We start from the raw sequence: 24,443 nt of genomic DNA, 5'->3' as shown, positions 1-24,443 counted from the left end.
TTGATTTATGGTTTATGACTTGAAGGCCAAAAATCTAGGAAAAAACGACACATGGCTGCAATTTCCAAAAATAGATCAAGGGTAACTTTGAATTCTAAAAATAGATCCCTATTTTTTAGGGATGCTTTTTCTCTTTTTTTTTTCTTTTTTTCTTTCAGGAAATGCTACCATGCATGCATGGAGAGATTGTGCAATTCTGGGGAAACTGAACAACTCACTAGCTCATGCATCGGGTAGCTGCTGAGAGAATTCTTCTGCATAATGCCTAGGTTGAGTGGCTATGGCTACCTCTCATGCTCTGTACAGTTTCCTAGCTGAAGGCAGGCTGCGAGCTGGGTCTACACAATTCTGGAACCGAAGCTTATTGTTGGCTTGAACTATGAATTTCCTGAGAGCAAGCTTGGCTTCCCTTTAGCATTGCGTAACTCACTAAGGTAATGATAGAACCGGCTTTCAACCAAGTCAAGATGTCAGCTTGTGGTTAGATAGAAAAGTGAGTAAGAAAATACAAGCTATAAATAAAAAGATAAAACATAATGAAAGCACAAGTACTTGAGTCATTGTGAGATAAGGTGTTGTGATTTTAGTTGGGAGGCTCCAAAACGAAGCATAGGAAAAAATTTGGAGGGTAGTTGTAGCCACTACAACATTGGCAACACATTGGTAGAAATCCAGCTCTTTGTATGGACCTTGTCTCGTGTAAAGTGAGTCTAACCTTTCCAGAAGTATTGTTCGATTCTTTGATCGTCATGGCTTATTCACTAGATTGAGTTAAAGATGTAGTCCCTACCATTCTCTTTTATCGGCAACACACATACCAATCCAAGTAAACTAAGTTGTTTTGATTGGGGATGAGGTGTATATTGATGCATAAGTAATATAGACTATAAAAGTTTTAGATTCATCTCTAGTGTTGCTCCACTACGAGCAGGCCTAGACAGTATCCCAGCGGAGTCACTTCAGGAACACATGAATTTCTCCGTTTCCAGCGAGTGTTATAGACATTTTTGTGCCTTACAGCATTGAGCATGAAATGTCCATAATCTAAGGGATCCAAAGTCCCTAAACATGTTGTTCCTACCCCTAGAGGAACAAGGCTAACAAACCACAGCAATTCACAGAAGTTCTCCACCAGAAACTGCTCAAAAACAAGTCAATTCAGGATCATTTCAGTGGCTACAATAGCTGTTTGCGCTGAATGTCAAAGCCAACACTGGCTACCTGCGTTGAATGTCAACTGGAACATTGGCTACCTGCACTGAACGAGAATGGACAAGTGGCAGGCTCATTTCTCAACGTGTCAAAACCCAGGAAACTTCCAAAATGACACTTGCCTCAGGGAATACGACTGGTGATGAGTAAGAGGTTCCAAATCTCCAAGTGGAAGCAAGAACCTCCAAGTGGACTCAAGAACTGACAGAGGGAGAGGACACTAGTCAGATCTCAAGCTGACTCATCCTCTCTCCAAACATCTATATATGGATCTCTCCTCCATGAGATCTAGAGGCTGGAATTTTGTTATTGCAAAGAATTGTTTTTGGTTTGAGATTGGAATCATTGGGTGCTTAATGCTTTGGAAGGGGTGAAGATAGGAATTCCATTTGCTGGGAAGGAGATGCTGGATTGGAGCCCTCTAGGTTGTATCTCTTCCTGAACCTTGTTATTCATCAATAAAGCTATCTTGGTTTCTCCTATATGCTGATGTATTTTTGATGTATGAATGTATTAGTGTATTTGGTTTATTTCTAATCCTAAACTAGTTATGAATGTGAATATCTGTCTTTGTGTAGAGTTCTTCTCTTGTCGCAAGTAGCTGTTCTCTTGTCGCAAGTAGCTGTTCTCTTGTCGCAAGTAGTTGTTCTCTTGTGATCTTGCAGGAAGTTGAAGCTGGATAAGAAAGAAGGCAATTAGCTGTGAACTCCCAAAGAGAAGAGAGACCGGATCGAGGGACAAACGGAAGACACCGGTAAGTCTATTGATCTCTCTTCTTTCACATTTCATAAAGGAAGAAACCAGAATAGTTGTACTCGTTTGTTGCTAAGGCACTGTCACACCTTAGGTGGATAGGATCGTCCTGCATAGGCATTTTTCCCCACAACAAATTGGCGACTCCGCTGGGGAATATTTGTTTAGTCATTTTATTTGTGTTTCTATCATTGTTTGCATCATAGACTTGATAGCAACAAGCGAACTGCATCTTTCCCGGATGCAAAGTAGAAAGTTGCTGCTTTGATCCAATTACTGGACTGGTCTATGATCTGAACAATGGATTCACAAATGATTTGATGATCCTTGTGATAGATCTTAGTAGCCCTTCAAAGCATCCCTTTGATTACACCTTGCTTGTTGCTTTTATTTGGCCTAAAACAGTGAATTAAATAGCAATCTGTGACCCAGAACCTGAAGGAAACGAGAGTTTCTCCTTCAGCGCAGACCCAGTGAAGGGATTCTACATTTCAACGCAGGTCCCGTGAAGGCTACTTGCGCTGAATGTCAAAACCCCTGTGTTGAGGTTGCGCTGAACCAGTTTGTCCTTGTGCAGCTGGGGTTCTCTGCTCTGTTTTGCCTTGTTTTGATCTCTGATTTTTGCAGCCTGTAACCAGCATAGGTACCAGTCTGATAACTCCTTTTCTCTGCTTAGATTCCGCCTCCTTTTGTACAAAAAGACTGTGAGTGTTTTTATGTGTTTGTGGCATCATTTACAGTTTTCCTTTGCATGAGTGAAATAATCATCTTGTAGCCCTTGATTTAGATCTGTTGATTGTGATCTTAGAAGAGAGTTCATTGGCTGTTTGCAGATTGATTATACACCTACTCTTGCTTATTGGTTTGAGTTTGTCTCTTTTAAGTGTCAAAATAAGTATTCATTTCGAAAATCGTTAAGTGTTGTAATCTCTTCTATCTTCTCTGATTTCGAAAAAGTAAACTTGTTTGTATTGATCATTTAAAAGCAAATTCAAAGTTGTACAAAAAGCTTTCTTTGTAGGCATCAATACTAAGAAAGCGGAAAACAAACACCTGCATTGTGCATTTGCATTTGATAGTTTGCATGTTGGATTTAGGAAAAGTGAATTAGAGTGTGTTAATTGCTCTTTGAGAAAAGATGGTGTCTTTCTTTTCCCTTAGTAGCTAGGATTTTCAAAGTTGAAAAGATATAAAGCTTGCTTATCATCTTTAGACTACATTTAGGAATTTGTATCATACATCTCGTGGTGAACCTTGAAAGGCAAACTTTAAAAAGATCAACCTAAAATAAACTGAATGAACTTAACAACGCTTTGCAACATAACGCACAACATAGAGGTCTAGGCTAGAGACGTGTTCCGGCATCGTTAAGCCTGGTGACGGTCGATCTCGTGGATGGTGGGTGATTCCTCCTGAGGGACGATAGCGCCAGTACGGATTGTGCTCCCACGTACCATCGCGTATATATTGTGAGACCCCTATAGGCATAAAACCTTTATCCTTAGGAAGCCGTGTCGTCCGCCCTACTGATCGCAATGCACTGAACACAGCATTCAGGAAGATCGACCGCCCGTACCCTAAAAATTATTCTGCGGTTTTGCAAAAAGTTTGGCACACCCTCTGCCTAGAACTCCAGAGCAGTTCCTTTTGGCCTTTTTCAGACTCTATAACGGAAAAATTCCATCTGAGCATTTGTCACTTCGGGCTCGTTAAAACATCGAAGGAGACTAGAGTCATCTTTAGCTTTTTCTCGACTCTTTAAAACTGAAAAAGCAAGTTGTGTCTAAAGCGTCATTAAAATTTATTTTAAACGGAACAATCACCCTTTAATTCCTACGTTGATCTTTAGGTTGAAAAAATGGAGCACACCAACCAAGGAATTCCCCTTGGTGGAAATCCTAGTCCCTTCTCCTCTTGGGGAGATGTTGGTGCGCCCCACATGGCCACATTGTCGCTTCCAGGACTGACAATTGGCCTGCCAGTCTGGCTCTTTTCAACCAATGTCGTTCAGAACACCACCATTCTTGAACAGTCGAGTCAACAGTTAGACTAGACCAGGGTTGCCAACCAGCCTTCTACTTCATCTAACTCTTCCTCTCCTCCTTCCTCTTTGCTTGACGGAACTGGTAAAACAAAAAACCAAGTTCCTAAGGAGAAGAAGGAAAAGAAGAAGAAAGAGAAGAAGAAGAAGGAGCCAAAGGCGACTGGGGGCAAACAAGTGTCGTCTGACAAAAATCCACACACAGCACTGACCAGGCCTAAATCGCCATGTGTCATATGCAAGGGAGACCATTTCCACAGAGATTGTCCCTGCATCCCTCGGATACTAAGGGACTGGTCTCCCCGTTTGCACAATTCGGTAGCATCAACCTCTGATAGCCATGTTGACTGCTCACCGTCAACTAGTGAAAGTGAAGTCCCAGGACAGAGAGGGAAATCTAGATTTCCCTGCAAATTGTGTGAAGGTGATCATGCCATCCACCGTTGTCCCTTCTTAGACGAGGCTAAAAGAGTTCTGGAAGATCGCCCGATTTTACGAGCGCAACTTCCTCCTGGATATCAAAAACTCCTGCCAAGTCCTTCACTAGTTGAGAATCCGGCTGGCCTGCCCAGGTGGTCAGCCGAAGCACCTATCATTGAAGATGAACCGTCTGGATCCATGCCTAATGAAAGTCAAAAGGTTGAGACGGCAGTTGACCCGGTTTTGCCTTCAGAGGCTCTATCTTCGAATGATACCATAACAGAGGAGAATAAAGACGACACCGTCCAAATTCTCTTCATCAACACTGACTCTGATGAACAAGGGGGCAATGCCCCCATTCCTTTATCGCAGGAAGGAAATTCGTCAGAGCGATATCCAGCCGTTTATTTGGTCCCACCACCAAGCAACCTGGTTGTGTCCTTTGATTGGAACCAACTAGGCAGACCCCGGTTGCCAGCAAGCATACCATTCAGGATTATCGTTCAAATATACAGAATGGTAATGGATGGCACTATCATTGATGAGGGGGCATCTGTGAGTATCCTTTCCTCTATTGCTTGGAAAGCGCTTGGTTCGCCAGCGCTTTTGCCTGAAATGAGAAATCTATCAGGCTTTGATAAAGGAACCAGTTGACCTTTAGGGATCCTCCCCAATGTGCCTATAACATTGAAAGGGAAGACCGTTCAAATGAACGTGATGGTCGTTCAAGGACCCTTGGATTATAACCTACTCCTTGGATGAGACTATATATATTGCATGGGAGCTATAGTCTCCTCACTCTTTAGAGTAATGTGTTTTCCGCATGAAGGAAGAGTGGTCAAGCTCGTGGACCAACTTTCATTTCCCGGATCGCGCATCGCAAATAGTCATATACCATCCCTAAATGGTCTATTCACACAAGAAGTGTCTCAACCCACGGTCCGTCCTCCTGATGAGCGCGAGTAATCCGGGAGGATATGACTGGAACCCAGGGGGCATGCGTCCTGGTCTGCTTCGGCAGGAAAACTTTGGGTATAGGGTAGGTTTCCGCGGGAGAATATGACTAGTCTGTACCCCGTCCGTAGAGGAAGAGGGGTTGTTCTAGAATAAGATTCTTTTGTCAAAGTTATGTGAGTGGCGGGCATCGTCACTCACCTTTGTCTATTTCGGTAGACATTGCTGAGGAAGTGTTTTATTTGAAAGATTAACGAGACAATCTTTGGGTAACCTAAAAGAGGTAATCCTCTCTCTTTAAAACAATTGTTTTGAAGGAAAAGAAGTAGAGGTAACCTTGAAATCGTACTTTATACCTGGGGGCATGCAAACCTTTTTGGAGTGCAAGCAAAGAGCGGTTATTTATCTGCTTTTTGGGTTAGCCGTTTCCTAACTTGCATAAAGAAAGGGTGCGGGGCATAGCTTTGTGAGATGAAGCTCCATAAAAAATAGAATCTCAATGAGACACTCTTATCTTATGACTGGGTAGTCGAGCAATTTTAGAACAAAGTTCATGCTCGTTAAAAAATAAACGCAAGATCCGAGCAGTTTTAGCACATAGTTCATGCTCGTTAAAAAATAAACATAAGATCGAGCAAATGTTTCCACCCGCGTTTAAGCTCGTTAAAAAATGAACTATCCCGGTAAATAACCACTGTGAATGTAATATCATCAGCCATTAAAGCTTTGGTCGTGTTTGCACCATCACCTCCACTTTTCCATTGGCCGATCGTTCACCTCCATATGATTGTTTACCCATTTTGAGGAACAGCTGCGAAGAGTGATTTCACCTAGCCATCCTTGTGACACTACCGTGATTGGAAAATTCCAACCTGTACCTGGAATCAGCTGCTAACCCTGTTTATCACTCGTTCCTCAAAAGACGAGTCTTCTTTAAGCTCTTTTCAACTGACTCGTAAAATATGAAAAGATTGCCGAGTCCTTGGCCTTCCAGCTTGTTAAAGGGACAGGAAGAGCTATCCCTCCTCTAGATTTTAATCTTTTTGGACCTGAGGGATTATTGCACAAAAAGATCGAGCGCTTGTTTTATTCGGCTCGTTAAAACTATCGAAAACTCATCCCTTCTGTATTGTTTTATACTTTTTCGGACTTAAGGGATTAGATGACGAAAAAGGAATTTTGGAGTTAACTTTATGTACCTTTTCAGACTCTCTAAAAATGAAAAGGACCGAGTTATCCTTGCCGTTAGACTCGTTAAAATCATTAAATAGCGACAAACTTGTCTTTAGACGAGAACGAGTTTCACTATCGCTAGGCTCATTAAAACATAGCGATGGGCTTGCCCGAAGGGCAGGTTATAGAACAAGCATATGTTATCCTCCTCAAGCTTGACAAAAATAAAGAGGTACTGGTCAGCAATGACTGGGGAAAAATTGGGAGAAACTAAAGAAAACTTTGATGGTAGCAAGTCGCTCTTGAACATGACACTTTTCCTCCGTACCACAAGCAGGTTGGGTTGTTTCATTCACCGGTCACATCCATGGTCTCGCCATACCATCCATATTTGGGGTAATGCTACCAATCCATCGCATCAGTGTCGCCATATGTTCAAGAGAAGTCGTTCAGAAAAGTCAACCGTGTCCCATCCACTGCCATACATTATCCTTCATCCTTTCATGACCGCCACCCTGAATCATATGTCACAGATCGTTTTCACCTCCATTAAAATCATTAGCTCCGTTCCGTGTCACTGATGTGGGATTCATTAAGGCCCTCCTTTGACCGATCGCCTCTTGTCGACATCAGCTCATTATCCAAGAAGTTGATCTAGGAACAACCCCTTCAGTACTTTGAAGCTTGCATGCCACGATGGCAGGTTTCTCACTTCCGGCGACAGGTATACATCAATGACCTTCGACCAAAAGATTTTGCGTGGTGTTCGACGCCAAGTCCTTTATTCACACCACATGAATTGTACTGCAGTACCTTTAGGGTCATTATCATTATCGGTGATTCCTCTCGCGCTTGTTAACGGTTTACATCATTGACCGGTAATCAAGCGATGTCTTTCCATGTTCGACTTCAGAACATTTCTCACATGGATCGACTTGTACTTAGAGTGAAGATCGAACGAGTTTGAAGACCCCGGATCTAGTTTCATCCATCCAGGCTGCGATATATATTCAGGAAAGATAAAGACATTGACATGTACATCATTGCAGCAGATAATCATCCTACTCAAAGGATGATAATTTCATCAAAATTATCAGTCTACCATCAGACGATTGTCTGTTCTATGTACAGAAAAATGAATTTATAAAGTTGAGCATGGGAATTCCCGCCTCAGCTAGATCATGAAAGCAGTATGAAAAATAATGTATTGTATTGTATCTTATTACAGGTCTCCTCTCAGCATTGGATGAACTTCGGATCCCCCTGATAAAGCATTTCGCCCGATAAACAGCCTCATACTTTAGGGGGAAACTGTTATAGACATTTTTGTGCCTTACAGCATTGAGCATGAAATGTCCATAATCTAAGGGATCCAAAGTCCCTAAACATGTTGTTCCTACCCCTAGAGGAACAAGGCTAACAAACCACAGCAATTCACAGAAGTTCTCCACCAGAAACTGCTCAAAAACAAGTCAATTCAGGATCATTTCAGTGGCTACACTAGCTGTTTGCGCTGAATGTCAAAGCCAACACTGGCTACCTGCATTGAATGTCAACTGGAACACTGGCTACCTGCGATGAACGAGAATGGACAAGTGGCAGGCTCATTTCTCAACGTGTCAAAACCCAGGAAACTTCCAAAATGACACTTGCCTCAGGGAATTCGACTGGTGATGAGTAAGAGGTTCCAAATGTCCGATTGGAAGCAAGAACCTCCAAGTGGACTCAAGAACTGACAGAGGGAGAGGACACTAGTCAAATCTCAAGCTGACTCATCCTCTCTCCAAACATCTATATATGGATCTCTCCTCCATGAGATCTAGAGGCTGGAATTTTGTTATTGCAAAGAATTGTTGTTGGTTTGAGATTGGAATCATTGGGTGCTTAATGCTTTGGAAGGGGTGAAGATAGGAATTCCATTTGCTGGGAAGGAGATGCTGGATTGGAGCCCTCTGGGTTGTATCTCTTCCTGAACCTTGTTATTCATCAATAAAGCTATCTTGGTTTCTCCTATATGGTGATGTATTTTTGATGTATGAATGTATTAGTGTATTTGGTTTATTTCTAATCCTAAACTAGTTATGAATGTGAATATCTGTCTTTGTGTAGAGTTCTTCTCTTGTCGCAAGTAGCTGTTCTCTTGTCGCAAGTAGCTGTTCTCTTGTGATCTTGCAGGAAGTTGAAGCTGGATAAGCAAGAAGGCAAGTAGCTGTGAACTCCCAAAGAGAAGAGAGACCGGATCAAGGGACAAACGGAAGACACCGGTAAGTCTATTGATCTCTCTTCTTTCATATTTCATAAAGGAAGAAACCAGAATAGCTGTACTCGTTTGTTGCTAAGGCACTGTCACACGTTAGGTGGATAGGATCGTCCTACATAGGCATTTTTCCCCACAACAGCGAGCCTGGACAGTACCCCGGTGGAGTTACTTGCTTCACCTCCCTAAACAAGAATCCTTTCTCTTATTTTTCCTTTATTTTATTTTTTTCATTTTTCATTTTTCAAAGAAATGTGCATACGCACTTATTTATTTCATGAGGTGTAAGAGGGATCCTGACTTATTGAGAGAAAAATGGGTTGTCCCTTCAGAGAATGATGTTTATATATACCTCTGAAATTCTTGTTAAGGTTTTCCCCACACCTTAGTCTACTTTAATGAGTTGGAAAGGGTTATCTAAAAATATAAAACTAATTAGAGTAGGTGGTACTAGTTAAAAGTGCAAGCGTTGTGATTTCACCAAGACTCACTCTGAAAGGAACGTATTTTCCATCAGGGTGTCATCTACTAAAAGAAGAAAGATCTTCATAATGATATGGAATAGACAGACAACCAAATGTTGATAGTTGTACAAGTCCTCTTGTATTTCACCCTACTTGTCTCAAGAAGCCAAACACGGTTCCATGGGAAACTTAATCCTACAGGTGCATAAACAAACAAACAAGCAAAGGAAATAAGTAAAATGAATCAAAACTAAGTAAGAAAAAGAAAAACAAGAAAGAAAAAAAAAATAGGAAAGCAAACACTACTCCCACTCCTAAATGAAACAGTGCATGGGCCTACTCATGTGAAGTGATATTTCTAATGCAACCATTGGTGCATTGGTTGACCCATGTAAGTGATGGCATGGCTTACAAGAAAGATATTTAGGCAAACCAGAAAACAAGAAAGATAAAGCAATGAAAACCAACACGTTCGAAGTTTGAATTCATTCATAGGAAAGAAAAGATTAAAATAACATGAAAGGGACTCTGTGAACGTATCATGGTTTTGTGTCACGTTGCACACAGACGACAAGCATGTACACACTTTCAAACTAGACAAATGAGAAAACGTGAAGAAAGAAAGAAAAAATTTGTTTTGCAACATGACTTCCTATGTATGACTCCTCCAATGCATGAGATATAGGATCATGTGATTCTGGTGGAGGATGTGAAAGTTGTAGATCAGATTGATTTTCAATGTGCATGAGAGAGTGATGAGGAGCCTGGGCTGATTCAATGGATTTTTTATTAGAAGTGGAATTTTCCTCAAGGCTACAAGAACCTGACATAACCATCAGTTAGCTGAAGTGCCTCGACAGCTTGAGAGGTTTCCACTTCATTAGAATATGGATCATCGAATACTGGTGGCTTAGAAAAATCAACAGTGAGTGAATCAAAATCATGATCAAATAAATGAGTAAAAATATCACGACAACCATGATTAGAAAATTTGAGATGTACATCGGCATCCTCATGATATAATGAATCATACAGAGGGGTTGATGAGAAGTAGAATTTTCTAGCCTCTAAATTTCCAGAAATGAAAGATGAGAGGTCAAGTGGATTTGGAAAGAAAGATTTGTCCTCTCCACAATCAAATGACGGATTGACATCCTGTGTGTTCTATGAATTTTCACAAGAACAATCATAAGTGGTAGAATCACAGAAGATGTCAGGATAGAGTGAATGAGATGCGGACAAAAGGAGGTCATCCTTCATCGTGGCTTCTTCTTCAAATTCCCACACATACTCATCAAAAATGATAGCGCAAGTTGGCTGCTCAACACCAACTTCTCCCACCTCATCCTACAGACCTAGAGTTGTTTCATGAGAAGAGGGCAGAGAGTCACTCGTGACCGTGACCTTGTTCGTCTTAGATTTGAAGATCTAATGTTCAGTAGAGGAAGCTCTGCGCAACGGTTAGGAGGCGCGAAGCTGGACATTTTGGGTAAAGTCAGGATAAAGACTCCACTGAAAGCGTGGAGCGCGAAGTATAATAGGTTGATTCAAAGGGTAGTCCACCCGAAAATAATGTAAAAAAATGTAAATAAGGTCAACCCGCGCAGGTGGCGCGGGCCAAGGAAGGGTATAAATAGAGCGAGGCTCTATGCGTAGAAAAAAAGAGAGTTTTAAAAAGGAATCTGAAATATGAAATGTAATGGGTACTTGAAGAAGATAGATTGAAAGCGTCTGTAAGTCTGAGTCGAGGGATAAGGGTAGTAGGTAGAGGCTCTGCAGTTGTGTGCGCAGAGGCCTGGAAAGTCTGCAGCTGTGTGCACGGACCCCTGCAGTTGAGTGCGCAGGTGGATCTAGATGTATTAAAGATAAAGTGGAAATAAAGATAAGTTTCTTCTGAAATTCTGTGTTTCTTCTGAGCTGTCATAATATCTGTTTAATTTAATCTACTTATGGTTTAAATGAATGTAAATCTAGGTTCATTTTAATGTGCGAATCAGTTGTGTTGGTTAAATGTTTGCTTAAAGACCTTGGTAATTGGTAACTACTTCATCTAATAGAAAAGCGCACTAATAAGAAAGATATAATCAAGATGGATCTGTGTGAAGATCGAGCAGCACAGAGCTGTAAACCAGTGCGTGAAACCTCCAGACCACACCTAGACATCCCTAGGGTGTTGAAACCTGGTTCCAGCACCCTTCCCTGCTACCTCGAGTGAGACCTTAGTTCGCGCTCCACAGGCTGTTGCTGAAAGGGCCAGTAGTTGCGGGATTTGTTTGGCTAAATAACTCTTCCGAACCTGGGTCAGGCCCATATAAGCCAACAAATGGTTCCATTGCCGGGACTGGGATCTGCCTAAGGGGTGTCTAATGTGGGAACACTGGAATCCTATGAAGAAAGAACTTGAAGATTGGTGGGATCTGAAGCTTCACAAGTTCACGGTTCAGGAAAATAGAAATTTGCGGATATCGGAGGAACAGTGGTTGGATCGCTATATATTCACGGATATACACGAGATCTTCTTCGTAACATTCCCGATAGAATTGTACGAGTGGATCGCGAAGTTAGCTGATAGCATGGGGAGGTGCAGATTAGACCAGCCGATAGTGTGGACTCCGAAACTGGTGCGCGGGCTGGAAGCCATTGAAGTTAGACTTGCGTGCGCGGTAGACCACTGGTTAGATCGGATCATAGGGGGATTTATCACTGAATTCGCGATAGATACAACCGTAAGTTACAGCGAAGCAGAAAGGCAATTTCTCTAAGGACCGCGGGGTAGGTACATCAAATCATTGAACACTTGGGTTAAGATGTTGTTGTGCGAAAAACTGATTCTGCACGTATATTGATGTCTAGAGTAATGCGGAGTAGCAAGGGTTACCGAAGAACAAGAGAAGTAGAAAACAGCCTGTTGATTTCTATCTCGCGAGAAAGCGAGGAGGATCTCGCTAGGTTCTCGCTAGGAAGTGTGGTCCGATTGATTAAATAACGCTTCCCACCGATACCACCTCCATCTACACCACCACCTACTTCACCCGCGTCAAGTCCATCCACACCAACACCCCCGCCACCCCCTCCACCACCAAAAGTTGGGATGGCTACCACAGTCAAGTTACTGAAATTTCAGGGTATAGGGAATGAAGAGCCAAGTCGGTTCTAGTTTGTGATAAAATCTGTATCGGACGCGCAAGGCATAACAGATGAAAACATTAAAAATGCCACGCTGGTCAGTGCACTACAGGACTGTGCGCTGACATGGTACATAAAATACTCAACCGACCATCAAAATGAGGGAATAGCGGTGATCCAGGATGCGTTGAATAAATAGTTTTGCCGACCAAAGTCTGAAGCCCAGTCGGTCATTGGATTCAAAGAGATAGCAATGTTGCCTAGTGATACTCCGTGGGATCTGGACCAAAGATTAAAAGTTACTATTCACGAAGCTAACATGACTTTAACAGATGGACAGCATTGGGCGTGGTTTGTGGCATCCTTGACGCCCCATTTGAGGATGACTTTGTCACAACATAAGATCTCAACCCAAGCCGAGGCAAACGAGACAGAAATGAGGTTACACGCGACCTCAATACCGGAACTAGGGTTGGGAGTTCAGCAAATCCACGCGCAACTTCAAAAATTGAGCCTGGAAGTGCAGAGTCTGAAGCAAGGAAGAATGTCCCGACTAGAGGTACACCCGAAGGTAGGCTGTATTAAATGTAAGAGCCAAACGTACGACAAGGACCATTGTCCACTTTTCTCAAACTATCTGGCGGGACGAGGTCCAATGCCATTAAAAGTAGAAGTATAAGTAGGACCAAGTACTGCGCAGGCACTCTGGCGTGCGATTTTCCATGAGGGAGGGAAGCATGCAATAGATAACTGCCACCTATTACAAAAGTACACCAAGACCTCACAACTATTGTATTGCAACTTTTATCGATCGGTGGGACACGATGAACAAACATGTCGAAGTTATGACTTAATGCTAGAGAGAACCCCAGCCTACTGGATGTAGACTGAAGTGCGGGGAGGATTCCAAGGACGTGGCCCGGGAGGAGGATTGGGGCCTGGACAGGGTCGAGGATAGGTAATTTGTTATAATTATGATGGACAGGGGCACTACGCTCGTTACTGCACTAACCCAACCAAGGTCTCATGTCCCTACTATGAGCAGTTTGATCACGAATTGGTGGACTATCCAACCTTAATTGCCCAATTGAGCAAAAAAGGGGTACTCCAACCTCCACCAACCCAAAATATCCAGATGATGTGCGCGAAACCTCACGAAGAGGACCCTAGTATAAATATGGTACTAAGAAGTGGCACAATGGTAGGAGGGAATGAAGGCGTGAAAAGGTACAACACACCTATGCATGAACATAACACTGGGTTGGAACAAGGGAAGATATGGGCAAGAGAAGCTTATCAGGGCTTTGTCGACGCGTCTACACTAGGTAGGTGGAATCGAATGAAGTCAAGAGTGGACTCCTCCATGATCAATACCTTTCTTGAAACTTGCATGAAGTTGCTATGCGATCATAACTTTGTGCAAGGATTGCAAGAGTTGATCACTAGGTGCGCTGGATCCAGTGAACTCCAGGTCATCTGGAAGATAGGAAGACATGCTATGCGCACCGGGCGAGAGATAAGACTGACAGCGCAAATTGGTGACTATGAAATGGATCAAGTTATCCTGGATTTAGGCTCGGATGCAAACCTATTACCTAAACAAACGTGGGAGTGGATGGGCAAGCCCGCACTGCAATGGTCCCCGATTCAATTATGAATGGCCAACCAACAAAAGGTCTTACCAATGGGCCAATTGCAAGGAGTGGCGATGGATATCGATGGTGTGTGTACCCAGACTGATTTCGAGGTCATAGAGATTATTGATGACAGTAATCCTTACCCTACACTACTCAGAATTGATTGGGCCACAGACATGAAAGGGATCATTAACTTGAAAAGACGCAAGATGACATTCGAAAAGAAGTCACTACAGGTAGTAGTTCTGTTGGATCCAACGGAAGGGGAACGCTATACTGAACCCGTACGCGATGAAGGAAGTGATGATGAACTAGATTGCATTTATCAAATAACAACGCAAGGCTCATATCAAATGCAGTCTGTCGATAATAGAAGAACCTCGTGGGAATGGGATAGTATCTGCACTATGGATTCCGAGGAAGAGGCAGAGCGATGGCAAAATCGACTGCAAGCAATTACGACACTCAACTGCAATATGGTGACTCGATCGGTATGGCGCGTAGCAACGGAAGAAAGACCACGACCAAAGGAGAATGGCTCGACCATCGAAGTGTAGCTCAGCCCTCCCGGTACATTATGCGTAATACAAGAGCAGCCCAGTGTACTAAAAGACAAGTTGTGCGCACCTAGAGGGGAGCTGCAGAAGTTGCGATATCGACAATAGTTTCAAGTTTGGATAAGAGGACGTGGGCGAGGGCCACAATGGCATAAAGCGGTAGATCGAAAGATACAGATGCGCACAGACGACTAACAACCCACCCGGACCTACGCGAAACACAAGGTCACAATGCCGGGAGGGACCACCTCTCTACAGCCCAACTAACCACTGCTGGTGCGGCCCACTCCACCAGTGATGACGTCCCCGATAGAGTTCAACTGCTTTGGACAACCATTCTGCATGGGAAAATACGACTTGATAAGTTAGAAGACACTGGGGCTCGACTCCGCGCACACAGTAAGACGCTGGCCAAAGCAATTGTGGAATTGCAGTTAGAAGTTGCATACCTAGATTATGGAAAGGAATTACCAAAGGAAACTGACATGGCTGGCTCGCCTACCTTGTTACAAGCACTAACCCCACTAGCGTTGTCGCGACTGCACCCAAAATAATAGGGATGTGCGCACCATAATTTAGTAGTAGGATCGAGGGAACGTGTAGGGTGCTCGCGATCCAGGCTAATCGGGAAATGGAAGACCCGTACTAGGGGTTCACCCACCTGACTATCCGTTGGAGACCCAGCCCTAGCACCCCATGCAGTTGGAAGAGGACGCGGGATAATAAACCAAGCCGCTGCGAAGTCGTGCGACAGAACCATTGCATACATACAAAAACCGCATCTGCGTCCCTGGGGATTCGCTGCCACGAAGGAAAGATGGAAAGCGACCGTTGCAAGTACTATTTATGAAATAATGACCCATTTAAAGCACTACGAAGCCAGCGGTGGATAATTAAGGCAGAGGAATAACCGTCGAAATCGCATTTATGAACTATCGCAAGGGCAAGCAGCCAACATGGAATGTCGAATCATATATAATCAAAGTCAGGATTATGCCACGACACCCCGTCGCTACCAAAGGCTATGCTAGTGGAAAACTCGTTGGTTGGCCGTGTTGCAACAATGAAGTTTGAGAATTGGGACCTTGCAGATAGAGTAAAATTTCCCCATCTGGCGATGGACGAACTAATGGACCGGAAGATAGAAGGGACGGTGACAACCCTACAGCCGAAGGCGTGGCTACAAGAGTTAGACAAAGCTGGATTACTCTCTCTCTTGTCAATTCCTCACTTTCTCCGACCCCCTATCACCATGTTGGTCATAAAGCAGCTGCTCTGTTTAGTCCATGATGATATATTATGGGTTGGTACACCCGTTCATATCACAGTGGAACTGGTTCATCGCGTTTCACACCTACCCTACGATGGGAGAGACCCTCAGGAGATTACTGATAAGGGTAATGACGTCGCGATGATAGAAAGACTGAAAAAGGAGTACCAACTCGCCAAGGGATAGCGAGGGTATCTCATTGATAGTATCTCAAACAACGCAGTTCACGTTGCCACCCAATTGCTGGCGGGAAAAGTCATGAGGAAATGTCGTGGCACTGAGGTCCCCACCGTAGTTATCACTCTTGCTGAGGAATGTGCAACCGGTGTACGATTCAACTGGTCACAGTTTCTTTGTGAAGAATTTCAGACCAACTACCGCGACATGCAGGAGGAAGGTATGAAATTCCATTATGCATGGCTGCTTCTATCCATCATGTTGGTCACCACTGACCTACCCGAGGAAAGCCAGTTTCCAGTCGTGGATCTGGAATGGCCTAAATCCACTCGATATGATTCCCTTTGGGCGACAAGGGACGCAGGATGAATTCGCAATATCAAAATCTTTTGGATATTAATGGATGCAACTGTGTGACAGTGGATTAATAAGTTACCCCGCTTAACTGACGAGATATATGAAAGCATGAAGCACATTGCCGAATTTAAAGCAGACATGCATCATGTCTACATCAGGGCGCAGAAGGACCCGGCCCAGGCATGGACATCACTCTGGTTTATCGCCATTAATGATGTTATTGACGGGATTGTGGATACTTGGCTAGCGGCCTGGTACACACCCTTCGCGGAAGAACGTGACGAGGCTGCTATTCAGAAAAAAAGGAGGAAGCCAAGCGTGCCACACAACAAAAGCGGAATGCACTATTGGCCGCACAAGTTAAAGTAGCTCGGGAGGCAACACTCACAGTAGCAGGAAAGATCCACCTCGGCGAGGAGACATCAACAAAGAACAAAGGCAGTCAGAAGGAAACCACCCAGCTGGTCTCAACGGATACTCCATCCACTACGATGGGGGATCCTTTAAAGCGCTCTGTGACACCTGAGTGGCCGAAGACACAAAAGAAGGCGAAGGCATCTAAGACAGATAGCGAGGTGACCACCCTAACCAAGGGTGACCTCAATGACATTGAAAATTCTGTTCACGAGGCCATGCTTGATGCAGTTGACGAAGCCATGTCTAAGCAGCAGATTGTGTTGGGGGAGCTCTATACACAATTACAGATGTTAGGAATCCATGTCACACCCAAGAGTGAAAGTATTGCTACAAAGGGTTCCGGTATGGCAGCTACAGAACCATTACTAAAGACCCAAGTCGCCTGTGTTGTTGCAATTCCAGCAGGCACGTTGATCATCGACAATGCGGAGGACAGAGCTGTGTTAGGATTGCTTACAGGACTAGGACTCAACATAGCTGCTTTACCACGCGAAAGCTTGCAACAGCTATAGGACAGTGCCACGAGAGAGCTCCACACCTGGGAAAGCCGTACTGAACAAATCCTCCAGGAACAAAAAATAAATCTTGAACAGTTGCGCATCCAACGGGACGAAGCCATCACACAGAACTACCAAATGCAGCAGATTGTCGCGAAAGCTTGCTCAAGTGCCCCTGAATTGGAGATTACGGATGATCTCCCTATTGAGACCCAAGTTCAGAAGTTGGCTACTGGGTTTCAAAATGCCAAGGAGGAGGCTCCACGGATCCATCGGGAGCTTAGTGTGCATATTGCAGAGTTAAAATTGTAGACTCGGCCGACGACACCCCCTGAGATCATGGAGCAGTGCAAGAACATCATCACCGTCGCCCACGAAATGATTAAAAGAACAATGAAGGAATGTATGGACTTGTACACACATTCGATTGTCACACTCATGACCCTTCAAGAGGACCCAACCCTTCAACGCTTGGAAACCAAAGCTCGAGAGCTTCAGGAAGCTTATGATAAGATCAAGGGAACTATGTCGACTATCATTATCATGCAGCGCCTGGCTAAGATACGGGAGGCCCAGGACCTAAAGATCCAAGTTGATGCGGCCCGGAAGAAGGCAGTCGTGATTAAAGCTCATCTCCAGCCATGGTTGGATGAGGCATTTGTAGTTTCGACCACCATCGAGCATAGGGTAGCTCAGATGCAAAGCGAGTACGCCACATTGAGACAGTGCCGCCCGAGACTGAGTTGATGGCCACCCGCGTGGAAATGATGCAATGAATGACAGAAGAATTTGGTACTGGAACAACTGAGGCACAGAGGATGCTAACTGCCCTACGCAAAAAGATTATTGCACCAGCCCAGTGACTCGGGATGAGTCACGATGATTGTGTTGGGGGACTGTTGGGTAGCGGAAGCTTTTCGCAATGGTTAGGAGGTGCGAAGCCGAACATTTTGGGTAAAGTCAAGATAAAGACTCCGCTGAAAGCGTGGAGGCGAAGTATAATAGGTTGATTCAAAGGGTAGTCCACCCGAAAATAATGTAAAAAAATGTAAATAAGGTCAGCCCGCGCAGGGGGCGCTGGCCAAGGAAGGGTATAAATAGAGGGAGGCTCTATGGGTAGACAAAAAAGAGAGTTTTAAAAAGGAATTTGAAATATGAAATGTAATGGGTACTGGAAGAAGATAGATTGAAAGCGTCTGTAAGTCCGAGTCAAGGGATAAGGGTAGTAGGTAGAGGCTCTGTAGTTGTGTGCGCAGAGGCCTGGAAAGTCCGCAGCTGTGTGCGCGGACCCCTGCAGCTGAGTGCGCAGGGCGGATCTGGATGTATTAAAGATAAAGTGGAAATAAAGATAAGTTTCTTCTGAAATTCTATGTTTCTTCTGAGCTGTCATAATATCTGTTTAATTTAATCTGCTTATGGTTTAAATGAATGTAAATCTGGGTTCATTTTAATGTGCGAATCAGTTGTGTTGGTTAAATGTTTGCTTAAAGACCTTGGTAATTGGTAACTACTTCATCTAATAGAAAAGCACACTAATAAGAAAGATATAATCAAGCTAGATCTGTGTGAAGACCGAGCAGCGCGGAGCTGTAAACCAGTGCACGAAACCTCCAGACCACACCTATACATCCCTAGGGTACGGAAACCTGGTTCCAGCACCCTCCACTACTACCTTGGGTGAGACCTCAGTTTGCGCTCCGTGGGCTGTTGACAAAAGGGCCGGTAGCTGCGGGATTTGTTTGGCTAAATAACACTTCCGAACCTGGGTCAGGCCCATATAAGCCAACATCTAACACCGAGGTATGCTAGGAGGGCTTTGAAATATTCTAACTCTTTTGGATTTTTAGATATGTGAAGAAGATACTAAAATACTTCAGAGAGAAATTTCCAATCAACTTCATCTTCCGGGAATTGAAAAGCAAGATTACTGAAGCGTTGCCAAAATTTCACAACAGATTCATCAAGTTCTTCACATAATTCCAAGATTTTTTGGTTGAGTGTTTTATGCTCAAAACGAAAGAAAGCACGACCTAAATCTCTAATCATTTGATTGAAAGAGTGAATAGATGTTGCGGGAAATGTGAGACACCATTTCTTAATGCATCATCTGAATGTGTAAGTGAACAACCCACAGGAAATGTCATATGATGGGACTTCATTCCTGTCATAGAAGCCTAAAAAGGAAACTATGTGTCTTAACAAGGCTATTTCGCCTTCACATTCCTATTTAATTTGTGACAAGTCATTGATGGCATCCTCCAACAATTCGAAAGCGTGAGCATGAGAAAAAAAAACATGTCAGAGTTGAGATTGTGATGTAAGTTATGAATGATGTTTAGAGATTCAAAATAGGCTTTGAGGGCTCAACTTGTCATCTAGCCCTCCTTATACAACCAGAAATATTCATAGTGCTGGACCCGCCAACATTCAAGGGGATCTCCTTGGTAAGAAGTCTCAACTAGACCTCAAACCATTTGGATTAGGAGTCCCAACAGTGGGTGATAATGTAGTGCCTTGACCGCGGTAGCACGCAATGGTAAGTTTGATGAATTTGATCAAAATCACATATGTGACCTCGCAGTGAGTCAAGTGAGATGCATGGGGGTTCTAACACACGGAGGGGAAAAGGAAGTGTGTCCCTTAGAAGCCTGTAATAGTATGCATACTGAAAGGAACACACGAGCGGAATGACATCACAAGTTGGAAGAAGAATAGTCCACAAACCAAACTGACAGGTTAATCCAACAAGATGTCTTCAACAAGATTCATATAATTGCATACAAAATATTTCATAAGAAAACACGTAAGTTAAACAACATACATTGTTGAAGTAACCAGAATAGTCGAACTACAATAACAACATATGCATGAAAATTTGTTGGCTCAATTATATTATTAAGTGAAAGTTCCATCCATACATACACCATTGATAACCACTAGCCCCAATAGTGGAACCTTATAGTCAACACTACCTGCTCCTCCAAAGAATTATACTCGCTCTACGATGTGGAGAAGCCAAGGCTCATCACAATACTCCCAAGCCTTCTCTAAGCCTAAGCTTGGACAAAAGCTTGGCTCCCAAAATCCTATTCTATGAGTTATGAGGTTCTATTTATAACAAAAATGGGATCACCCTTGACATTCCCCTTTGACTGTTTGACTACCCTCATGACTCTTCAACTCCTTTAGAAATAACTCTTTACATTACATAGTGAATGTTCACATTCCACTGATGACACTTGGAATTTCACTTACAATATATTTACAAATAATATACAATTTCCACCTATACCCATGTGGGACAAAATAGCCTAGAGTCACCCTAACAAGACAAACACTATGACTCAGAAGCTTGGGGAAAGACCAACTCGTCAACATCCTCTTGATGATCTTCGGTGACGAACTAATACCAAGCTTGGTATTGTGTTATGGTGTCCCCATATTGTTTGGTGATGTCTTTTTGGAAACGTACCCTTTCCTCCATGGCATCTGGGTATATGGTCCTAGAGCCTTTGTCCAACTCATCTTGCAACATATTGTGCATTATTGTCCTGAGTATGGTTGGACCACCAAAGTACCTCTGCATGTTTTCTGTGCTCAGCTGCAAGTCATCACTGGTGGGCTCTTGCATTAACTGCTCCATGTACCTGTTGACCTTCAGCCAGACTTGGCTCTTCGTAATGGCTTGGGTGAGGGAATCGATTGAAGGGATCATGTGTGTCCTCACTATGACATCCAGACTCTTGAAAATCTATGCATAGGAAGCCTCAATGTTGTTAATGAGCGGAGGGAGCTGCTCATAGTTCTGGATCAAAATCTGAATCCATGCTTTGTCTAGCTCTACCTGCAGCTTCATTATCTTATGCAAGTAAAGTAGAGCTCCCTTGTATCACATTGTCCATTCCTATACGTGTGCAATAGCAGCATGTATGTCTTTGAGACTTTGGGCAATCTTCATGCACCACTGTTGAAAACCATGTAGATGGAGAAATGCCTTGTGCATGGTGACAAATCTGTCATAAATTTTCTTCATGGTGGTCTTAAGAGCTGATACTTCAGCATGTATTGCTTTCCTCATCACTTCCATAGCAGATCCAGCGGATTGTTCTACCCTCTGCCTAACCACTTAAAATTCCTTTGCCATCTAATCATCTCTGCTAACAAGAACTTGACACTTGAGCTCGTGGCTTCTGCATAAGCCTTAGTGGCATTCCCCAAGGTAGCTGGATTCTTTCTAACATCTGAGACTATCACTATTTCCTTCACAAATGCAGGTGATGTGTGAATATCTGGGAAATGTTTTCTCCTAGCTTGTACAATCGTTTGTTGCAACTCATCAAAGGATATATTGTACACATCCATCATTGTGTCATCATCAAGGAGGACAGCCTCTCCTTGCCCATTTGGGATTGGTTCTAATACTAGAGGTGGTGGAGACTTCGGAGTGACCTCACATTCTCTCTACATGAGGTCGGTATCTTGGTCCTGTGGCTCTTGTGCCAACTCCCTATCCATATCTTAAACCATTTTCTCAATCTACTAAGCAAGTTCTTGATCCTGCAACTGGTCACCCTCTTCTTCATCTGCTGGTTGTTCTGACTCTTCAACATGTATTGGCGCAATTTTCTCTATGATTGCGCCTTGCCTTTCTTCTTGTTCTTGTTTTTGCTTCTCTTCCCTCTCTCTCTTTCTAAGCTCCTACTCTTCCTTCAGCTTCTTCTTTGTTTCTTGCAACTTCCTTTCTGCTTCCTCCAACCTTTGCTTCTCTCGCTTCCTCTGTTCTACTTTATTTATGTGTTATTGCCTCTTTTCCTCCATTTCCAAAGTTTCTTTCTCAATGAGAGGATCTTCTTTGAACTTGTAAATTTGCTTAGCCTCTAGGTTCTTAGAAATCTTCCTCTTGCCTTTGTCCTACACCAGTTTGTTGCTTATTGTTGTTGTTGTTGTTGCTTCTTGCAATGCCGCTACCTATAGAGCAACTTTCCATTCTATAGCCATGTTGACTGGTTCATTGAGCTTAGAGGAGTTGTAACAGTACCTCCAAGGATCTTCCTCTTCCCGATGAAATGTTGCGTGGATCCATGGATAATACACCTTCTCATAGTGGTTCTTGCATATACAATGTGGATCATATGAATTGTAGTCTTTGGGTTCGAACTCAAACTTTTCTAAGTCCTTGGCCTTAGAATCTGCATCCTTCAAAATCCTTCTCTCCTACAATCCAATCTGCAAAGGAAGAGCAGGACATGGTGCCTTCTTTCTCCTATGCAACCCTACTGATAACTCTGTGGAGATGTGATATGCAACCTCTTGCATGACTGACTTATCCATGGAAAACCTTGCTAGCATATGCAAAAGCTTCTCTCCGCCAAACATCCTAATGAAGGTGCCACCGGGTGAGGCATACCAATCTGTAATGTTAAGTAATGCCTCCATAACTTCTTGGGACATGCAAGATGGATCTTGTTGTTGGCTTAGTGGGCCCTAACCCAAGTTCAGCATTAGTTAGCCAAGAAAATCCCTACACTACTGGCCCTTTCGGCATCAATCCGCGGAGCGTGGACTGAAGTCTCACCCGAAGCAGTATGGGGGGATGCAGGAACCAAGTTTCCGCACCCAGAGATGGTAGTGATGTCATTTTATACCCTAAACCTATCTTCACGCAGATCGATAAGCCTTTTAGGGCTTATCGATATACTTCTCTTATTCGGCTTCTAGACCTTCGCGAAGGTCTACGATCGTCCTTCGTGGACCCTAAACAGGTGATTTATCTACTTACGTGCTCCTGTAAGTGTTCTTACCTCTGTATTTACCCCAATCGGCTTAAGTATCTGATAACTTCAACATGTATTAAGATATTCTACACGTAAACAGATATTAGTACTTGTGTTCATATAACATAGTGAAACACATAGATTCGCGCATCAATGTAGCATTAAATCATAAACCCAGTATTCTTCATAATATAATCGCGTGCATTCATAACAGGAGTAAATAGATCAACACATGTAATTCCAGAATAATCCTCTTTATTAATGCTTCAAATCTTATTTACAGACTCTAACTATCCTGCGCACATCATTGTAGGAGTCCACGCACTCAGCTGCGAATGTCTACCCTAGGCCTTTGCGCACACAGCTGGAGAGCCTCTTTCCTACACTAAGACTCTTTGCTCTTATCTCTTTATGAACCATTACCAAATATAATTTCAAATTCTCCAAATTGCCTTAGACTCTTCTAAGACTTCCATTTTTATACACTCCCATGGTCCGTGGACCATGGGTGGATCTCCTAAAGCTGACATGACTTACATGAACAAAGGGAGGAAACCCTTTATGACACTTTACATCTTTGCACTCTGTGACCAGTATTAGAGTTGGTCTGGTCAGCCCTTCATCAGAGATCAAAGCTCTTTGTGCATTTCAAATTTAGGTGTCCCACTCCATCCACTCAGCTGCATTTCGCTAGGGACATGCCATGATCTGACGGAGAAAGTCATGCTACTCATTTCCCCCCATGTCTGGCCTCTACTGACTCGTGAATTGGTCCGTAATCAATGTAATTCATGATAGTCAAAGTCTGGTCATATTACAGGTCAAAGTCCTTTTATTGCTGGGTCTAGGAAATCATCAATGTGGTTTTCTGAAAAAAACATGTCCAGAACAAAGTCATGCAGGCCAGAGGGAGATCTTATACACCTACAGTGTAGAAAGCTTCATCATCACCGCAAGAGACATCGACTCTTCTTCAAAACTCTGTTTTGAAGAAAAGTCAAACAAGGTCAACTATGACAAAATTTTCCAAAAATCGACAGTTGACATTTTCAGATGCAGTCATGGATTTCAAAGCCAAAGGCCCAGTCATACAGTTCCCGCAAAGAAACGCCGAAAATTTTATCATGAGAGCCAAAATTTCAAAGAAAAAGGAAAAACAAAGTGTTTTAAAAGTCAATGAAAAGTGCAAAACAAAAACATTAGAAAGTGGGTTTTCAAGGAAGAAAAAGTCAAACCAATTTCTCTCAAGCCTATATATACATGTTTTGACCCAAAGCAGAGGTATTGTGCTGCTAAATGACTTGGAGAAGACATTTGCAAAGGTGTGAAGTTGATATGGTGAGCGTTTGAGTGAGTT

Source organism: Pinus tabuliformis, chromosome Q (genome assembly GCF_031772625.1).
Source record: "Pinus tabuliformis cultivar Carrire ecotype Pingquan chromosome Q, CPIR1, whole genome shotgun sequence".
Classification (NCBI taxonomy): Eukaryota; Viridiplantae; Streptophyta; class Pinopsida; order Pinales; family Pinaceae; genus Pinus; species Pinus tabuliformis.
Note: the sequence above shows the minus strand (reverse complement) of the source record.